Below are 18,439 nucleotides of genomic sequence, written 5' to 3' on the forward strand. Positions count from 1 at the left end.
AATCACTTTAGGGGGAATTGGAGTGTTTCTTATATTAGAGTTTCCAACCCATGAATAAAGTGTTTCTTTCTCCTCCTTTTTTCAAGTCTTTCTTAAAGGTGTTCAATATCTTACAATTTTCTCCAAAAAAGACTGAACATTTTGATTATTCTTAAGCATTTTACAATATTCTTAACTTATAAATGTTATACTTTTTTAAATTAATTGTTTTCATTGGCGATATATAAAATGCAGTAGATCTTTGTATGTTGAATTTTGTCTAGCAGCCTTGCTAAACTTTCTTAAAAATATTAATTTTTAAAATATTCTTTTGATTTTTCTGTTTAGGCAATCATATTGTCACTGACTCGGTGCCTCGAGAAACTCAAGTGTGGGGGGGAAGCAATTAACTGTTTCTCCAAGTTGTTTTTTTCCTTTTGTATGTTAAGGAGATGTAACCACCAACCATCTTGAAACTGACCAAGCCTCACCACAAGAGCTATGCCCATGACCTTTGCCTTGCCTTTAATGCTAAGATCTTTCCATATGGAGCTTAGGCCTCATTACCGTGACCTGCAGTGTACGTGGAAGCATGTTTCCCAACTGAGCCTCTCCCTTTTGAATATTCATTCCCTATCTGAAATAAAAGTTCCTGCTTCTCTTTGTTCGAGGACACCATGAATTAGGAAATGATTCCTCATGGCCTCCTATTTGCTGCAAATACACTTTACTTTGTGAGACAAGTTCCACTGGTGTAGAGTCTTATTTAGCACACCAGGAGGCAAGCCCACTTGGTTCAGTAACAGAACTGGCAACCCAGAGGGGACATACCCCTTTATGGTGCCTGTGTTGCTGGCTTGATGTCACTGCCCCATCGGGAGACCCAGAGACTGCACTGAGCACTTTGCTCAGAGGATCTCTCAATGGAGGTGAGTGTCGCCAACCCCACAGCATGGCTATGAGTTATTTCCTTAAGTTGTCTCACAAAGCCTGTGAGGGCCTGGCTTCAGGGTTCGAGTCCCCACCTGAAGGTAGCCTGGCTCAGGGGAGTGAGAGTTCCCTCTTTTTGGAAGGACTGCATGACCAGGCCACTTCAGAAGGGCCAATGCTTGGCTCTGGTGAAATGGGAGCAATCCCTGGTGACTAGTCAGAGGTCAAACCCCATCTGGAGATTGACTCTTGTCTGGAGTGCACCGAGTCTGTCTGGGGTCAAATCCCCTCTGGAGATTGAATCTCATCTGGAGTGACGAAGTGGGGGTTTGAGGCCCCCTGAGGTCACTGAGTCTGTCTTTGGGTTGTGCCTGTTATCAGAGGAGGGGTCCCCCTGGATGAGGTTAAACCCCTCTGGAGTTGCTGAGCCTGATTTGTTTGTTTTTGTATATTTGTTGAAGGCGCTCAACATAGCATTTTTGTCAGGGATGCTCAAGGATAGCTTTTTTGTCAAGGACTCTCAATATTTACCACAGTCTGGTTTTTCTGGACTCCTAGGTCTTTTTTTTTCCTTGCTCTCCCTATCAGTGGTCGCTGGATGAAACCCAGCATCCACCCATTTTATTTTCCCTATAAGTGTTTAATTACACAGCCTGCGTCTAGTTTCAGGCTATTAGGGTGCTAAGCCTCCTCTGGGCACAACCTTGTGGCATCTGTGTCACCACTAACCGTTACAAGTTGCTCCCTGGATGTTGGAAACAGACCATAAGAGAAGGCGCTAGAATATGAGAGAAGCAAGCTCCACCCCAGAGGAGAGCCCATTGGGCTGCATTCTCCAGAATTGGAAGGTCTTCAGGTATTCCCCACTGACCAGAGAGGAGATGATCTTTTAATATAACACAGCCTGGCCACAATATTCACTGGAGGATGGGGAAAATGGCCAGAAAATGAGACCCCAAATGTTAACACCATACTACAATTTGATCTATTTTGCAAAAGGACAAGGAAATGGGAAGAAATCCCCGTATGTCCAGTGCTTCATGGCACTACGTCTAAATGAAGGGTTAAAAGTTGAATCTAAGACTTAAAAAATACTTCCCATATTACAAGATCTTTCTGATGAGGAGGACCTGCTCCTCCAAATCAGGAACCATGGGACTAAGGAAAGCCCACTTCAGAACCCACCTCACTCAGATACTCCAGCTTCGGCCCCACTGCTAGACCAGCTAGTCAGCCCCAAGAGACCTCCAACTTATTCCTCTACCTCACCCCTGCTTAAGCTGGAGGATGTAACAGGGCCCAACCCTTTACCACCCGCCCCCCCCCCCCAAACAATCCCTCTACAGGGAATTGGACTCTCCAACAACCAAAGACCATTCACCCTCCTCTTCCAGATAGTACAACTGGATTAGGAACCAGTTACAAATTTGGGATATATCCCCTAAGACAGGTACCTGATGGTGAGGGGAGATTTATTAATGTGCACGTCCCCTTTTCCACCCTGATCTCTATAATTGGAAGGCACACACTAAAAGATTGAGGGCTGATCCAGTGGAATTCTTAAACCTGATGAAGGGAATCTTCTCCATTCATAATCCAACCTGGGCAGATATTCAAAGCCTGTTAACTACACTCCTCACAGCTGAGGAAAAGTCATCTGTTCGGTCAAAAGCTAGAGAACAAGCAAATAATGAATATGACCCAGGATCAGACATGCACAAGCCTAGTGAACAGGCTGTACCAGGGACTGACCTTGGGTGGAATCCTAATGATTGTGACGATCAAGAGAAACTAGGACATTTTGGGGGTTTGCTTTTGAAAGCCATGAAAATAGTGAGCCAGCTACCCACTAACTGGTCTAAATTAAGAGAGGTCCAACAAGACCCTGAGAAAAACCCCTCTGCTTTTTTTTAGAGGCTATGGGACTGCCTCAGGTGATATATACATTGGGACCCCGAAGCCCAGGGCAGTACAGTGGTTCTTACTACCCAGTTCATATCTCAAAGTGTTCCAGACATCCGTAGAAAACTCCAAAAGTTGACTATAGGTCCTGATACTAATACTGCACAACTAGTAGAAGCTGCATTTAGGGTGTACAATAACCGGGATGAAGCTGAGGATGAAAAAGAAGACAAAAAGATGAAGAGTCAAGCCACCCTGTTAGCTGTGGCCCTCCAGTCTACTCAAGGTAACCCGAGGGAGAGAAAGAAGATGCTATGGGTGAGTAACCCTGGCCCCCACCAAGGGACTAGAAAACCACAACAAAGCTGGGGGCTAACCAGTGCAAGTACTGCAAACAGGAAGGGCATTGGCAGCAGGCTTGTCCACACCATCCCCACAGAGAGAGGGGATTGAAGAAGACTGAGCTGTAGCAACTTCCCTTGACTACAGATGAGATGTGATGGGGCCGTGGGGCTCCTTGGTTGGCTCTGGGCAACCAAATCCTCATCTCCCCTGAGGAGCCCCGAGTGACATTAACAGTGGGGGGGACAGCATGTTGAATTCTTGCTCGATACTGGAGCTACATTCTCAGTGCTGAATACCCAAAAAAGAAAGCTTTCAAAAAGAAAGTGTGACATAAAAGGAGTATCAGGAAAAGGAGAGACCAAAAGTTTTCTGGAGCCCTTGACCTGTGAAATAGAATCAAAATTGCTGAAGTATTCCTTTCTGTATGTATTGGAATGCCCTGTTCCCCTTCTAGGGAGGATATACTATCTAAGTTAGGGGCCTCCATAATTTGGGAACAAGATAAAATAGAGATCCAAGTTCCCAAAAGTCGGGGAGTTGAGCTTATGGCCCTATTACAGAATATACCAGCACCTGAGAAGGAAGAGATTCCCCTACATGTTTTAAGCCGAGTTAACTTGGAAGTATGGGCACAAGGACAGGTGGGGCAAGTAGCCGGTGCCACACCAGTGAAGGTAAAATTGAAGCAGATAGTTCACTGGCCCCGGGTAAAACAATACCCCTTGAAGCCAGAAGCCATAAGAGGAACCCTTCCTGTAATTAATAGGCTTTTAGAAAAGGGATTGATCAGGCCATGTAGATCCCCATGGAACACTCCCATTTTACCCGTTAAAAAACCAGGAACATGGGAATATAGATTTGTTCAAGACCTTAGGGCTGTCAACGAGGCTATCCAAGACATACATCCTGTAGTGCCTAATCCATACATCCTGCTAGTTAACCTCCCTGGGGACAGCAGGTTCTATACAGTACCGGATTTAAAAGATGCTTTTTTCTGCATCCCATTAGACCCTGAGTCCCAGGAGATATTTGCCTTTGAATGGGAAGACCCAGACTCCCACCAGAAGCAACAGTATTGCTGGACTGTCTTACCTCAAGGGTTCAAAAACCCCACTATCTTTGGGGAAATCCTAGGCTGAGATTTTAGGGAACTAAAATTAAAACAGCATCTGTGTTACAGTATATGGATGACATACTAATAGGCAGCCCTACTAAGGATATCTCTGATAAAAACACTATAATTATGTTGAATTTTTTAGCCAGTAAGGGATATAAAGTGTCTAAAAGGAAGGCACAAATATCTAAAGAGACTTTAAAGTATTTGGGGTTCGTCATTTCAAGGGGACAACACAGACTTCCCCAGGAGAAGAAAATGGTAATATGCCAACTTGCTCCACCAAAAACTCATAGGCAGCTATGAGGATTCCTAGGGAAGGCTGGTGCCACATTTGGATCCCTAACTTTGGATTAATTGCTAAGCCTTTCTATGATAAACTACAGGGGCCAGAAATGGACCTCTTTGAATGGGATAAGCTATGTGACCAAGATTTCAATAAGCTTAAAAACTTGCTAATGGATGGGGCCGGCCCTGTGGCTTGGTGGTTAAGTGCGCACGCTGCGATGCTGGTGGCCCGGGTTCGGATCCCGGTTGCGCATCGAGGCACCACTTCTCTGTTCATCCTGAGGCCGAGTCCCACATACAGCAACTAGAAGGATGTGCAGCTACGACACACAACTATCCACTGGGGCTTTGGGGGGAAAAATAAAATAAATAAAATCTTAAAAAAAAAAAAAAAAAAAACAACTTGCTAATGGATGCGCCTGCACTGGCCTTACCAGACCTGAGCAAAGAATTTGACCTATATGTTTATGAAAGACAGGGAATAGCTATGGGAGTGCTAACCCAAGTGTTGGGACCCCTAAAAAGAGTGGTAGCCTATTTCTCAAAGCAGCTAGACATCATGGTGAAAGGATGGCCCCTTTCCTTGAAAGCTGTAGCTGCCACCTGCCTCTTAATCAAGAAAGCAGAAAAACTGACTATGGGCCAACCTATGACAGTGTGGACCTCCATCAAGTTTCTAGCCTCCTAGAGACTATATGACATCTATGCCTCTCCCAGAATAGAATACTACAGTGTCAAGCTATGCTGCTAGATTCCCCACAGATTTCCTTAAAGCCCTGTCACACCTTAAACCCAGCTAACCTGCTCCCTGATTCCAATGGGCCTATTACCCATGCTTGCCCAGAACTGATCAGGTTTAGTCTAGCCACAGCGGCCTCCAGGGTGAAGAATTGCCTAATGCAGAGGAAGTATGGTTTGTAGATGGAAGCAGCTTCATCAATAATGGACAGAGAAGAGCAGGTTATGCAGTAGTGTTTCTACATGCAACCATAGAGGCCAAGGGGCTGACACCAGGCACCTTGGCCCAAAAGGCAGAAATAATTGCGTTAAGCAGAGCTTTGGAATTGGGAAAAGAAAAAATAATAACAATATACACAGACTCTAAATATGCTTTCTCTGTAATTCACACTTATGGAGCCATTTGGAAAGAAAGAGGACTCCTTAATAGCAGCAGTAAAGAAATTAAACATGGGCCACAGATCCTTAAACTACTGGAAGCAGTACAGGGCCCCAAGGAATTAGCTGTGGTCCATTGTAGAGGCCATCAAAGTGGGGAATCAGAGGTCATAAAAGGGAATAACTTGGCAGCTGCAGCTGCAAAAAGGGCCGCTATAACAGGAGAGCTTCTCCAATTGCCATTAATTCCCACTCTACCCTTCTATGAGTTTACACCAGTGTATTCCCTTGATGACGTAAGGGAAGCCATGACACAGGGTTCTCAGTGGTCTCAGTAGTTAAGGGCTGGATGATAAACCCACAAGGGAAGACTTGGGTCCCCAAACAAACAGCTTGGGGGCTCCTTAAGAGTGCTCATGATTCTATCCATTATGGAAAAGAGACCTTATACCTATGGCTGACAAAGGTCATAAGCACCCCAGGTATAAAAGAACTTATTGAAAAAATAACTGGACAATGTGTTTATTGCCAGAAGAATAATGTATAAACCAGACCTCCTGTGCCTCCCCAGGCCAAAGCAACTCAAATTTGGGGAACTGTACCAAGGGAAAACTGGCAAGTTGATTTTACTGTTATGCCCACGGCCCCCAAGGGTACAAATACCTCTTGGTGTTTGTGTATACATTTACTGGATGATTGAAGCCTTTCCTTGTAGGTCGGAAAGGGTGAATGAAGTAACAAAAGTGTTGTTAATAGAAATAATTCCCAATTTTGGGTTGCCTAGGTCAATTCAGAGTGACAAAGAGCCAAATTTTATATCAAAAATAACCTCTGAAGTAGCCAGAGTTTTAAAAATTAAATGGAGGCTCCATGTCTCATGGAGACCACAATCATCTGGAAAAACTGAGCAGGCAAATCAAACTTTAAAGAAAACTCTGGCTAAATTGTGCCAAGTGACACAGGAAAATTGGCTAAAATGATTGCCAATAGCCCTCACTCAGATAAGGGCAGCTCCAAAAGGCAAACTGAAGCTTAGCCCCTTTGAAATGACCTATGGGAGGCCATTCCCTAAAGACTCAGATTTGCTCACAAACCCAGACCCAGAGGTTTCCATGGCAATCAAACACATAATCAATCTGAAGCAGGTGGTAGATGCAGTCAATAAGTGTGGAAACTTCTGTCTTCCCTTGTCTACGGAGGTCAAACTCCACCCATATGAAATGGGAGATTGGGTCTGTCTTAAAACTTGGAAAAGCAGTTCATCCCAAGATCAGCTAAATCCTATTTGGGTAGGGCCTCACTTGGTGTTACTAACCACACATTCTTCCCTAAAATTAGAAGTAGTCATCCGTTGGATCCACCACACATGGGTAAAAAAGGCGCCCACGCCTGAACATCAAGAGAGATCATCACAGGCCATTAATGACTCTGAGTTTTCCTGTAAACCACTCTCTGATTTGAAACTCTTGTTTCAGTGACACTATGCAGATAAGTAATGACCGGCTATCCACCCCAGGCTCTGCTCTAGATCCTAACCAACCCCATACCATTTAGGCACGGTGTGCTTTCAAGGAGGTTGCATGTTCCTGGGCAGCAAGACTAGGTCCATCAGAGAAACGGGCAACCCAGTATCTAGACTATAAAGAGCTGATGGAGTCAGGAGAGAAAAAAGGCAAATATGCCCAGATCCTAAACACATTGAGTGTATAAAATTACAGATGATTGTTATGAACAACTCAGGGCTATGCCTCTGGTGACCCACAAAACTGTTCAAGATTAGCTGTAAATTCTGCTCCTCTACTTGTCCCTATGACAACGCCCATGCTCAGCAGGAAGCAGTTACAGAAGACCGACATTCAACCTGTGCCCCTCAAGAATGAGGAGCAGGATAAAACTAGAGGGGAGATTTGTCACTGACTAGGCACTTATTGGGTTTGGAAACAATTAACTGTTTCTCCAAGTTGTTTTTTCCTTTTGTATGTTAAGGAGATGTAACCACCAACCATCCCGAAACTGACCAAGGCTCACCACAAGAGCTACGCCCGTGACCTGTGCCTTACTTTTAATGCTAAGATCTCTCCAGGAGGAGCTTAGGCCTCATTACCATAACCTGCAGTGTCTGTGGAAGCACGTTTTCCAACTGAGCCTGTGCAAGCAAATACCTGCCTTTCCCTTTTGAATATTCATTCCCCATCCAAAATAAAAGTCCCTGCTTCTCTTTGTTCGAGGATGCCATGACTTTGGAAATGATTCCTCATGGCTTCCTCTTTGCTGCAAATACACTTTACTTTGTGAGACAAGTTCCACTGGTGTAGAGTCTTATTTAGCTCACCAGGAGGTAAGCCCACTTGGTTTGGTAACAATATCTTCTGTGATCAATGGCAGTTTTGTTTTTCCATTTCAATCCTTAGATCATTTATATGTTTTTCTTGCTTTTCTGACTGAACAAGACCTCCGTACAATAATGACTAGAAGTGGTAAAAGCAGCATCTTGCCTTCTTCCTAAAGCTAACGGGATATTCTTTCCATCTTCACTGTTCACTGTATTGGTTGTTGTAGATTTTACAAGATTAAGGCTTTATCCTACTTTTAATAATTTGAGAGTTGCCTTTCTCATAAATGCCCTCTGAATTTATTAAATGCTTTCCCTTGATTCCTCTGAGATTATCCCATTTGTTCACAGATCTTATTCAAGGTTCTAGAACTGTCTGCCCCTATGATAGACACCTAATATTTGAGTGAATCAATAAATAAAAGAAGTTAAAAAAAATAAACGTGGTGAAGTAATTGATATCCAAGGTTATAGCAAACTTGTAATTCTAGAAAAACTGAACTTGGACATAATGGATTTTTTTTTTTTTGTACCTGAATGTTTTCTATGTAGTGATATATTAGAGAAGGTTTTTACAAGTGTGTTTGAGTAACATTGGCTTATCATATCCTTTTCTTATTCTATTATAGCCTGATTTTTCTATAACGATAGGAGTATCTCCTCCTTTTCTAAACGCTTAATTTCTATACGAGAGGAATTGTTTCTCCTGTATAGTCAAAATTCACTGGCAAAATCATCTGAATCTGGATTAGTTGTTGCTATCATTACTAGTTTTATTTTCATATTTTGGAATAATTTAAAAGCAAGGATTAAATTGTTTTTATGTTTGTTAGACTGCTAAGTGTTCCATTTATCATAAGTCAGTTGGGCAAGTTATGTTTTACTGGAATTTTTCTACTTTCAAATTTATAGTTTCTTCTGTTTTTGGTATTTGTGGCTTTTGTAATTATATACCTTTTGTATCTAATTTTTCATTCTTACTATCATTTCATGGAAGTCATGAAAATGACTTTTCATTTTTCTTATATTAATCTTGCCAGAATTTATAGTTTTGTTAATCATTTCAAAGAAAACTGGTTTGATTAATCTACTGTATATCTGGTTTGTGTTCTATATTAGCAGGCTCAGGTGCCATAAGAAAATATCATAGATTGAATGGCTTAAACAGAAATTCATTTTCTGGAGGCTGAATTCCAAGATCTGATGCCAGCAAGGTAGGTTCCTAGTGAGAGCTCTCTTCCTGGCTTGTAGATGACTGCCTTCTCTCTGTCCTCACATGGCAGAGAGAAAGCCAGCAAGCTCTCTGGTGTTGGGACCAGGGAACCAGGCAAAGAAATGATTACTGAGGACCTGATCAGCAACTAACATGGTCTCTCAAATGTTTTCAGATGAGAAGAAACTAGGTGTTCTGTTTTGCAGAAGTTACTGTCCTGTTTTGCAGATATTGCTATCTTGCAGGGAAACTCACATTTGTAGCAAAACCCCCACAAATTGGTCCAACATCAGTCGTCCTAAAGTTACCTTAACTCATTTGCATCCTAAATTTTTCTCCTATGGGAGGGTCCAAAGAGCCCTTTTCAGATCATGCAATGTATGTAGTGTATTCATGCTATGCATGCGCCTTAAATGAACATAGTTGTTACAAATAAACCTTACATCTTCTCCACCCTTGTGTATAAAGTCTCCAGTGGTACTGAGTTTGGAGAAATACTGCTTTGGGAGCTATACACAGTGTGCTTCATTGGTTGGGAAAGCAATAAAACTTTTCTTCACCAACTTCTGCCTTGGCTGTGCATTTTGGCTGCACACTCGCCAAGAGACAAACCACTTGAATTCAGCTACAGCGTCTTGTCTTATCGGGGCACTAATACCATCTTGGCCCCACTCTCATGATGTCATCCAAACCTAATTATCTCTTAAGGCCCCATCTCCAAATACCATCACCTTGGGGGTTAGGGCTTCCAGAGATGAATCTTGGGGGGGACACACTTCAACCCGCTGAATGTTCTATTTTGTTACTTGCTGTTCTTTATTTTTACTTTCATTCTAGTTTTGTTGTGTTTACCGTCATGCACCACGTAACAACACTTTGGTCAACAATGAACCACATATATGACATATGTGGCTACACATATATATAGGTGGTCCAATAGGATTAGTACCATATACCCTAGGTGTGTAGTAGACTATATCATCTAGATTTGTATAAGTAGGCTCTGTGATGTTCGCACAAGGATGAAATCACCTAATGAAGCATTTCTCAGAATGTATCCCCAATGTTAAGACATGCATGGCCATATTTTGTTACTCCTTTTATACTTCTAAAATGAAATGCATGGCTCATTACTTTTCAGACTTTCTTCTTCCCTATTATGTAATGATTTTAAGCTTTGACTGTTTTCATATTGCTGTAGCTGAATCTCCAACAAAGTTTGTGGGTTTTTTTTTTTTTTTTTACTTTTCAATTATAAATATCTAATTTCTACTACAGTTCATGCTTTGAGAGATGGCTTCTTTCGAAATGTGTTTCTAAATTTCCAACACATGGTATTTTATTATGTTTTTTTATCGATTGATTGCATTGTGTTTAGAGAATTATATTAGTCTTTGCAAATGCTTGAGATATGCCTTCTGGGCCTGTTTGTGCTCAATTTTCATAAATGTCCCATGTGAGCTTGAAAAGAACATGTGTTTTATCCTTGCAGTCAGCAGTGCTATGTCTATGGTAACAGCTTGTTCATTGTTTTGTCCAAGTCTTTGGTGACTACCGAATGTTTGTTCCTTTGCAGTACCTAGTCCAAAGAGTGGGGTATTAAAATATTCCACTCTAATGGTGGCTTTGGTAATTCTCCTTTCATTTGGCCCATTTTTTTTTTGCTGTATTTTGAAGACTATGTTATTAGGTGCATACCATTTTAGAATTGTGGTAGTTCTTTGGTGAATTGAACCTTTCAAAACTTATCTGTAACTTTTTTTTTTAATAATTTTATTTATTTTTCCCCCAAAGCCCCAGTAGATAGTTGTATGTCATAGTTGCACATCCTTCTAGTTGCTGTACGTGGGACGCGGCCTCAGCATGGCTGGAGAAGCGGTGTGTTGGTGCGTGCCCGGGATCCGAATCTGGGCCGCCAGCAGCGGAGCGCGCGCACTTAACCACTAAGCCACGGGGCCGGCCCTATCTGTAATTTTTTGTGTATAAGAATGCACATTCCAAAAAATCTGTTGTGTCAGATTTTTATGGAGGTATATCATATTGTTTTCCTTTTATTTATCAATCTTACTGTATCTGTTTTTAGACATCTCTTTAAAAACATCATAGAAGTGAAACTTTTAAAATCTGGATTTTAGTAAACTTTGCATGTTGAAATAAAATTAGGCATCCAGAGAGTTTGTAATAATAGCACAGTGTGTTCCTGTATATCCTTCACTGAGCTACCACTAGGGTTAATATCTTAGGTGACCATAGTATAATTATTGAAGCCCAGAAATTAACATTGATAAAATACTATTAACTAATCAACAGACCTCATTCAAATTTCACATTTTTGCATGCTTGTTCTTGATGTGGACTAGAATTCAATTCAAATCCTTACACTGCATTAATCTTTTTTTTTCCTTTTCTTTTCTTTTTTCTCCCCAAAGCCCCAGTACATAGTTGCATATCCTAGCTGTAAGTCCTTCTAGTTCTTCTATGGGGGATGCCACCTCAGCATGGCTTGATGAGCGGTGAGTACGTCCACCCCTAGGATCCGAACCAGTGAACCCTGGGCAGCCAGAGCAGAATGGATTAACCTAACTGCTATGTCACTGGGCCGGCCCCTAATCTTGACATTTATAAAATCCACACAGATGATCCTTACCATTTACAGAAGCATTTAGTCCATTTATAAGTAACGTAAATGTGGTAAGTTTGGATTTCATTTAGTCATCGTATTTTATGTTTTACATTTGCCTCATTTCTTTTCTTTCTTTGAATGAAACTTATCAGCTGATTTAAACTTACTACAAATTTACAGTAATAACAACAGTGTCTTACATGCTTAAGGACAGACATATAGATTAACGGAATAGAGTTGAGAGTCTAGAAATAAGCCTTCACATATATTCTCAGTTGATTTCTGAGAAGGGTGGCAGGAGAATTCAATGGGGAAAGAATATAATCTTTTCCTCAAATGGTATTGGGACAACTGGATATCCACCTGCAAAAGAATGTAGTTGGACCCTTACCTTACATCATATACCAAAATTAATTCAAAAGGGATCAAAGACCTAAGTGTAAGACCAAAAACTATAAAACTACTAAATAAAAAATAGGGGAAAATCTTCATGATATTGCATTTAGCAACGGCTTCTTAGATGTAATACCTAAAGCACTTTGCAACCAAAGAAAAAAAAGAGGTAAATTGGACTTCATCAAAATTAAGAACTTTTGTACTTCAAAGGACAATTATTAATATTAAATCCTTTTGTAATCCAAAGGACACACTCAAGAAAGTGGACGACAACTGTGGAATGGGAGAAAATATTTGCAATTCATATATGTGATCATATATTTGATAAGTATTATATATAGAATATATAACAATAAAACAATAAAATAAACAATAAAACAACTGGGGCTGGCCCTGTGGCTTAGCGGTTAAGTGCGCGCGCTCCGTTGCTGGTGGCCCGGGGTTCGGATCCCGGGTGCGCACCGACACACTGCTTCTTCCGGCCATGCTGAGGCCGTGTCCCACATACAGCAACTAGAAGGATGTGCAGCTATGACATACAACTATCTACTGGGGCTTTGGGGGGAAAAAAAATAAATAAATAAAATCTTTAAAAAAAAATAAATAAAACAACTCAACAGTAAAAAGACAAATAATCTAATTTTAAAATGAATGAAGAATTTGAAAGACATCTCTCCATAGAAAGCATAGAAATGGTCACAAGCACATGAAAAGATGCTTAATATTACTAATCATTACGGAAATGCAATAATATTCACAACAAGATATCAGTTCACATCACTGGATGGTTGAAATGTAAAAGATAGACAATAACAAGTATTAGCAAGGATGTGGAGAAATTGGAAAACTCATACATTGATGGCGGGATTGTAAATGATGCAGCCACTTTGGAAAACAGTCTGGTAGTTCTTCTAAATGTTAAACATATATTTTCTATATGTCCCAGCAATTCCACTCCTTGGCAGGTACCTGTGATAGTTAATTTTCTATGTCAGCTGACTGCATCATAGAACATCAAGATATCGGGGAGTACATTCTTTTTGGGTGGGACCATGAGGGTGTTTTGGACGGAGAGTAGCACTGTCTCCGAAGCAACTAGAGCAGTAAGATGTAACAAACATTAGCTACCATTATATTTTTACCACTAAATCTTAAAACTTAATATAAAACTATTGTAACCAAAAGAATGTGCTGTGGGCATAAGTAAATATTACTGGCATGGAACAGTCTATAAATTGATACAGGTATATATGGGAATTTATTGTTTAATAAATGTGGAATTTCAAATCAGTAGTTCAAGTATAGTTTATCAATAAATGACAGTATAAGAATTGACCATCTTACCAGACCAAAAAAATAGTTGCATCTACTACTGCACACCACATGCCAAAATACACTCTTTGAGGATTAAAGATTAATATTTCACTAAAAGTAAAAATATATTAGAAGGAGATTAGGAGCTCTGACTGTAATCTAGTGTTTGAAGAGAATTTTTAAGGCAAAGCAGGAAACTCAGAAATAATTTTTTAAAAAAGACTTTCCTGGCTACATAAAAATTAAATATTTTGTGCAACAACAGAGGAAACATTGACATAGCAAAATAGCTATCAGTTCAACAGATTGATGAAACACATTTAATAATGCACATGAACAATTCTTGGTAAATGCACTAGTAAATCAGGATTTAAAAAGACCTTTATTAACTAGACAAAGGCCACTCACTGAAACCCACACCAAACTTGATTACAGGAGAAGCTTTTGAACTACTCCTAGGTTAAGAATGCCTATCAGTGCTGTTTCAAAATTTAGTATGGGAGGTGCTGGTAAGAAAGGAAGAATAAAAAATACATGTTTGTATTTTTTAAAAATAAGAAATACATATTTGAAGAAGAAAAACATCAAAGTTACAAAAAATGTCATTACACTGAAAATGCAAAGGAATCAATGATTAGAATTTAGCATCATGTCCAAGGTAAATGAAAAGAAATGAGGGGAAATGAAAGTTAAATATGGGGGCCGGCCCCGTGGCTTGGTGGTTAAGTGCGTGCGCTCCGATGCTGGTGGCCCGGGTTCGGATCCCGGGGCACGCACCGAGGCACCACTTCTCCGTCCATCCTGAGGCCGAGTCCCACATACAGCAACTAGAAGGATGTGCAGCTATGACATACAACTATCTACTGGGGCTTTGGGGGGAAAAATAAATAAATAAAATCTTTAAAAAAAAAAAAAAAGAAAGGCAAAAATTGATTATTAAAAAAAAAAAGAAAGTTAAATACGGGACGGATTGAATGGAGGAGATAGACCATCTCACTGATTGGCAGGCATATTATTACGCGAGAATCATTGTCAAGGCTCTAGGAACCTGGAGAAGCAGGTAGAAAAGCTTTTGATGAGCACCGGGCGACATGAGTCATCAACCCCAGCCTCTCCCTTGCCACATCTAAAGCCAACGGTGGGCCTCCTCCCACCTCCAACCCCACCCCCGGGTGTAGACCCCGCCCTCTGCCCGTAGGCCCGACCTCTGACCTGCATCCATCCTCAACTTCCTCCGCGGGGCGGGTTCCTGCCCCCAGACCCAGCGCGGACCCAACCCCAGGCCCCATCAGTCACTATTTGAGAATAAGCAAGTAGAAAATAAATTGCAGACATGATACTTAACCTTTAAATACTGGGTAATCCATCTCCCAGAGAGAAGGACATTATCCTACTAAAACCCCAGTACTATTGTTTCACTCAAGAAAATTAAAAAGAAGAATGTCATCAAATATCCACTCTGTAAAAACTAAAATTCTCCACATTGTTATAAAATATGTTTTTGTATCTAGGATTCAGTCAAGGTTATATATGGCAATTGTTTATGTCTTTTAACCTTTACTGTAGAGGAGTCACTACTTGTCAACCATATTGACTTTTTGAAGAATCACACAGGTTCCTTTAAAAAGTCACACATTTTCATTATTTCTGATTTTATTTTCATGGTGTGTTTAAATGTTTCCTCCATTTCTTGTGTTTCCTGCCAACTGGTAATTGGGTCTAGAGCAGAGGTTGGCAAGCTTTTTGTCTGGAAAGGTCCAGATAGTAAGTACTTAATGTTTTGCAGGCGGTTAGGTATCAGAATTACTCAGCTTTTCCTTTGTGGTGGGCAAGCAGCCATAGACCTAAGTGAACAAATGGGCATAGCTGTGTTCCAACAAAGCTTTATTTATGAAAACAGGCCTGTGACCAAAGTGTGCCAACTCCTGGCATAGAGGCTTCAAAAGACCATTTCAAAAGATGTTGTAGGGGCCGGCCTAGTGGTTAAGTTCGGGAACTCTGCTTTGGTGGCCCAGGGTTTGCAAGTTCTGATCCTGGTCACGGACCTATGCACTGCTTGTCAAGCCATGCTTTGGTGGCGTCCCTTATCGAGAAGAGGAAGATGGGCATGATTTTAGCCCAGGGCCAATCTTCCTCACCAAAAAGAGGAGGATTGGCATCAGATGTTAGCTCAGGGCTAATTTTCCTCACAAGCACACACAAAAAAAGATGTAGGTGATGTGTACATCAAATTGCATTCCGGAGCCAGCCAGGTGGTGTAGCGGTTAAGTTTGCGCAGTCTGTTTTGGTGGCCTGGGGTTCACTGGTTCTGATCCTGGGTGCGTACCTACTCACTGCTTATCAAAGCCATGCTGTGGCGGCATCCCATATAAATAAGAGGAATATGGGCAGGGATGTTAGCTCAAGGCCAATCTTCCTCAGCAAAAAAGAAGAGGATTGGCAACAGATGTTAGCTCAGGGCTAATCTTGATCAAAACAAAATTGCATTCCATAAGGAAGACAGAAATTTATCCCATCCCTGACTGATGCCCACTTTGATTACTTGCTTAAGGTAGTGATCAGCAGAACACTCTGTTTTAAAGGTAGACTTTTCCTTGTGAATAAAAAAGTCATATGTGGGGTGATATTTTGATACTCAGAATACGTTGTTCCCAGCAAGCTTTCTAACAATTATCTTAGCATCTCTTAATCACGTGCAGTGAATAAACTTCTGTATATGTTGTTTCACATTTGTGGGGGTGTATTTTCATTGTAAGTTTATCATGTTAGTTTTCTAGTCAAACGCAAATGTACATTTTTTTTTGCTGGAGATTATAAATTTCCTTCTATAGGTCTTGTGTCATTTGTAGTTTCTGAATCAACTTTTTAAAAACGTCTAAAATTAAGAGGAAACACAAGGAACAGATTTTAGTTTTTAACTTCGAACACCTGTTTTCTGAGTAAAAATACACAATTCTGAGTAAAAATACACAAATACATATTCAAAAGTAATGTGCGTTGGTTTCTACTATATTGTGTGCATTTTATGAGTCTTAATTTGATTTTTATGCTGTAATTCCATTTTTGTGTTCCTTTTATTTGTGCATACTGTACTGTAACTTTTTTTTTTTTGTGGGGAATTGCAAATGTCTGAGAATCCACAAATGGTCATTGAATTCATTTAATGAGCTAGGAACTGTGCCAGGGACAGAGAAACAAAGGCCATCAAAGCATAGTACTGGTGCCATGGGGCTTCCAGTCTACCTGGGAATACGGATTTCCAATGAATACTGGCAAGTTTGTGATATGAACATCAGAATGGCTTAATATGTGGTGGTGATATGTATTGGGAGGGATTGAGATTTAAGTTGTGAAGCAAAGCCTGAGTAGGATTGACCTAGTCAGGTCGTGGAGCTATTGTGAGGATTTGTAGAGTGGGTGAGAACATTTCAGGTGAAGGGAACTTGATGAGCAAAATCCAGCGTAGTTGAGACCTTGGTGTATTTCTTAAACTGAGGAAAGAGAGTTTGCAGAAGCAGAGCAGACAGAGTGATGGGAGACAGAGTGGAGAGCAGGGACGGGACCAGGGGAGTGAGGTGCTCTGGACAATATTCTAAGGCCCTGGAAGCTTCTGAAATGTTTTAGCAGGAGACTGATTTGAATCCATTACAACTTAAATAGAACCCACTAACTCTTGCTTTGGAAATGGACTTCAGGAAACATGAGCGTGACGGCATGGACTCAAGATAGAAACCTATGATGAATAAGTTGTAAAACAGTATCACAGAATCTAGATGTGGATGATGGTTATGAAAAAGAAAATATATGAAGATTTCAGAGTTTTGTAGAAGGTAAAGTGAAAGAATCCAGGCATTTTAATGAATGTTTGAAAGCTTGATAACTGCTTAGTGAAAAAATTCAACCCAAAGCTGTTCTTAGGAAACTTGTAAACTGTTGGAGGAGGCAACATCTCTCCAAGAAAATAAATGTATTGTTACAAATTTATTAGAGTTATGGCACTAAGTGAAGGACAATATTATTTTCTCTGTCTTTATGTGGGAGTAGGTGAAGGCAAGAAGTAGAGCTGATAAATATTTAAGTCGTAAAAAGACAAGGCGTAGGAGTTAGCCATGTTGGAAGGGATGAGAGTAGGAGATGGGGGAAGGTTTCTGTTTTTGCTTGATTCCATTTCTAGGGTGAGAGAGGGTTCCCTTCTCTCCACATCTTCACCAACACTTGTTATATCTTGTCTTTTTAATAATAGCCATTCTGACGGGTGTGAAGTGCTATGTCATTGTAGTTTTGATTTGCATTTTCCTAATAAATAGTGATGTTGAACATCTTTTCATGTGCCTGTTGGCCATCTGTATATCATCTTTATTTTATTTATTTATTTTTTGGTGAGGAAGATCAGCCTTGAACTAACATCCACGCCAATCCTCTTCTTTTTGCTGAGGAAGACTGGCCCTGGGCTAACATCTGTGCCCATCCTCCTCCACTTTATATGGGACACTGCCACAGCATGGCCTGACAAGTGGTGCGTCAGTGCGTGCCCGGGATCTGAACCTGGGCCGCCAGCAGCAGAGCGCACGCACCTAACCGCTACACGACTGGTCCAGCCCCTGTGTATCATCTTTAGAAAATGTCTGTTTATATCCTCTGCCCATTTTCTTTTTAATTTATTTTATTAAGATCAATGTTAACCACCAATCTGTTCTCCTAATCTCTTTGTTTGTTTTCCACATAGGAATGAAATCATACAGTATTTGTTTTTCTCTGTCTGACTTATTCACTTAGCATAATACCCTTGATGTCCATCCATATTGTTGGAAATGGCATGATTTTGTATTTTTTATGGCTGAGTAGTACTCCATTGTGTGTGTGTATATCTATCTATCTATATCTATC

At 40.7% G+C, this 18,439-nt stretch overlaps 1 long non-coding RNA gene across 2 annotated transcripts in view; it reads left to right on the forward strand.

Moving 5' to 3' along the window:
- The first annotated feature begins 7,883 nt into the window (after window positions 1-7,883).
- Window positions 7,884-18,439, forward strand: part of LOC147912136 (uncharacterized) — a 28,957-nt gene continuing 18,401 nt past the window's right edge. For both annotated transcript variants that reach the window (XR_015550195.1, XR_015550194.1), the window contains exons 1-3: window positions 7,884-8,012; window positions 9,126-9,220; window positions 11,649-11,732. This is a non-coding gene — a long non-coding RNA (uncharacterized LOC147912136). The remainder of the gene's footprint in view (window positions 8,013-9,125; window positions 9,221-11,648; window positions 11,733-18,439) is intronic.

This window comes from Ceratotherium simum, chromosome 39, assembly GCF_057802395.1.
Source record: "Ceratotherium simum simum isolate JZ-2026a chromosome 39, ASM5780239v1, whole genome shotgun sequence".
NCBI lineage: Eukaryota > Metazoa > Chordata > Mammalia > Perissodactyla > Rhinocerotidae > Ceratotherium > Ceratotherium simum.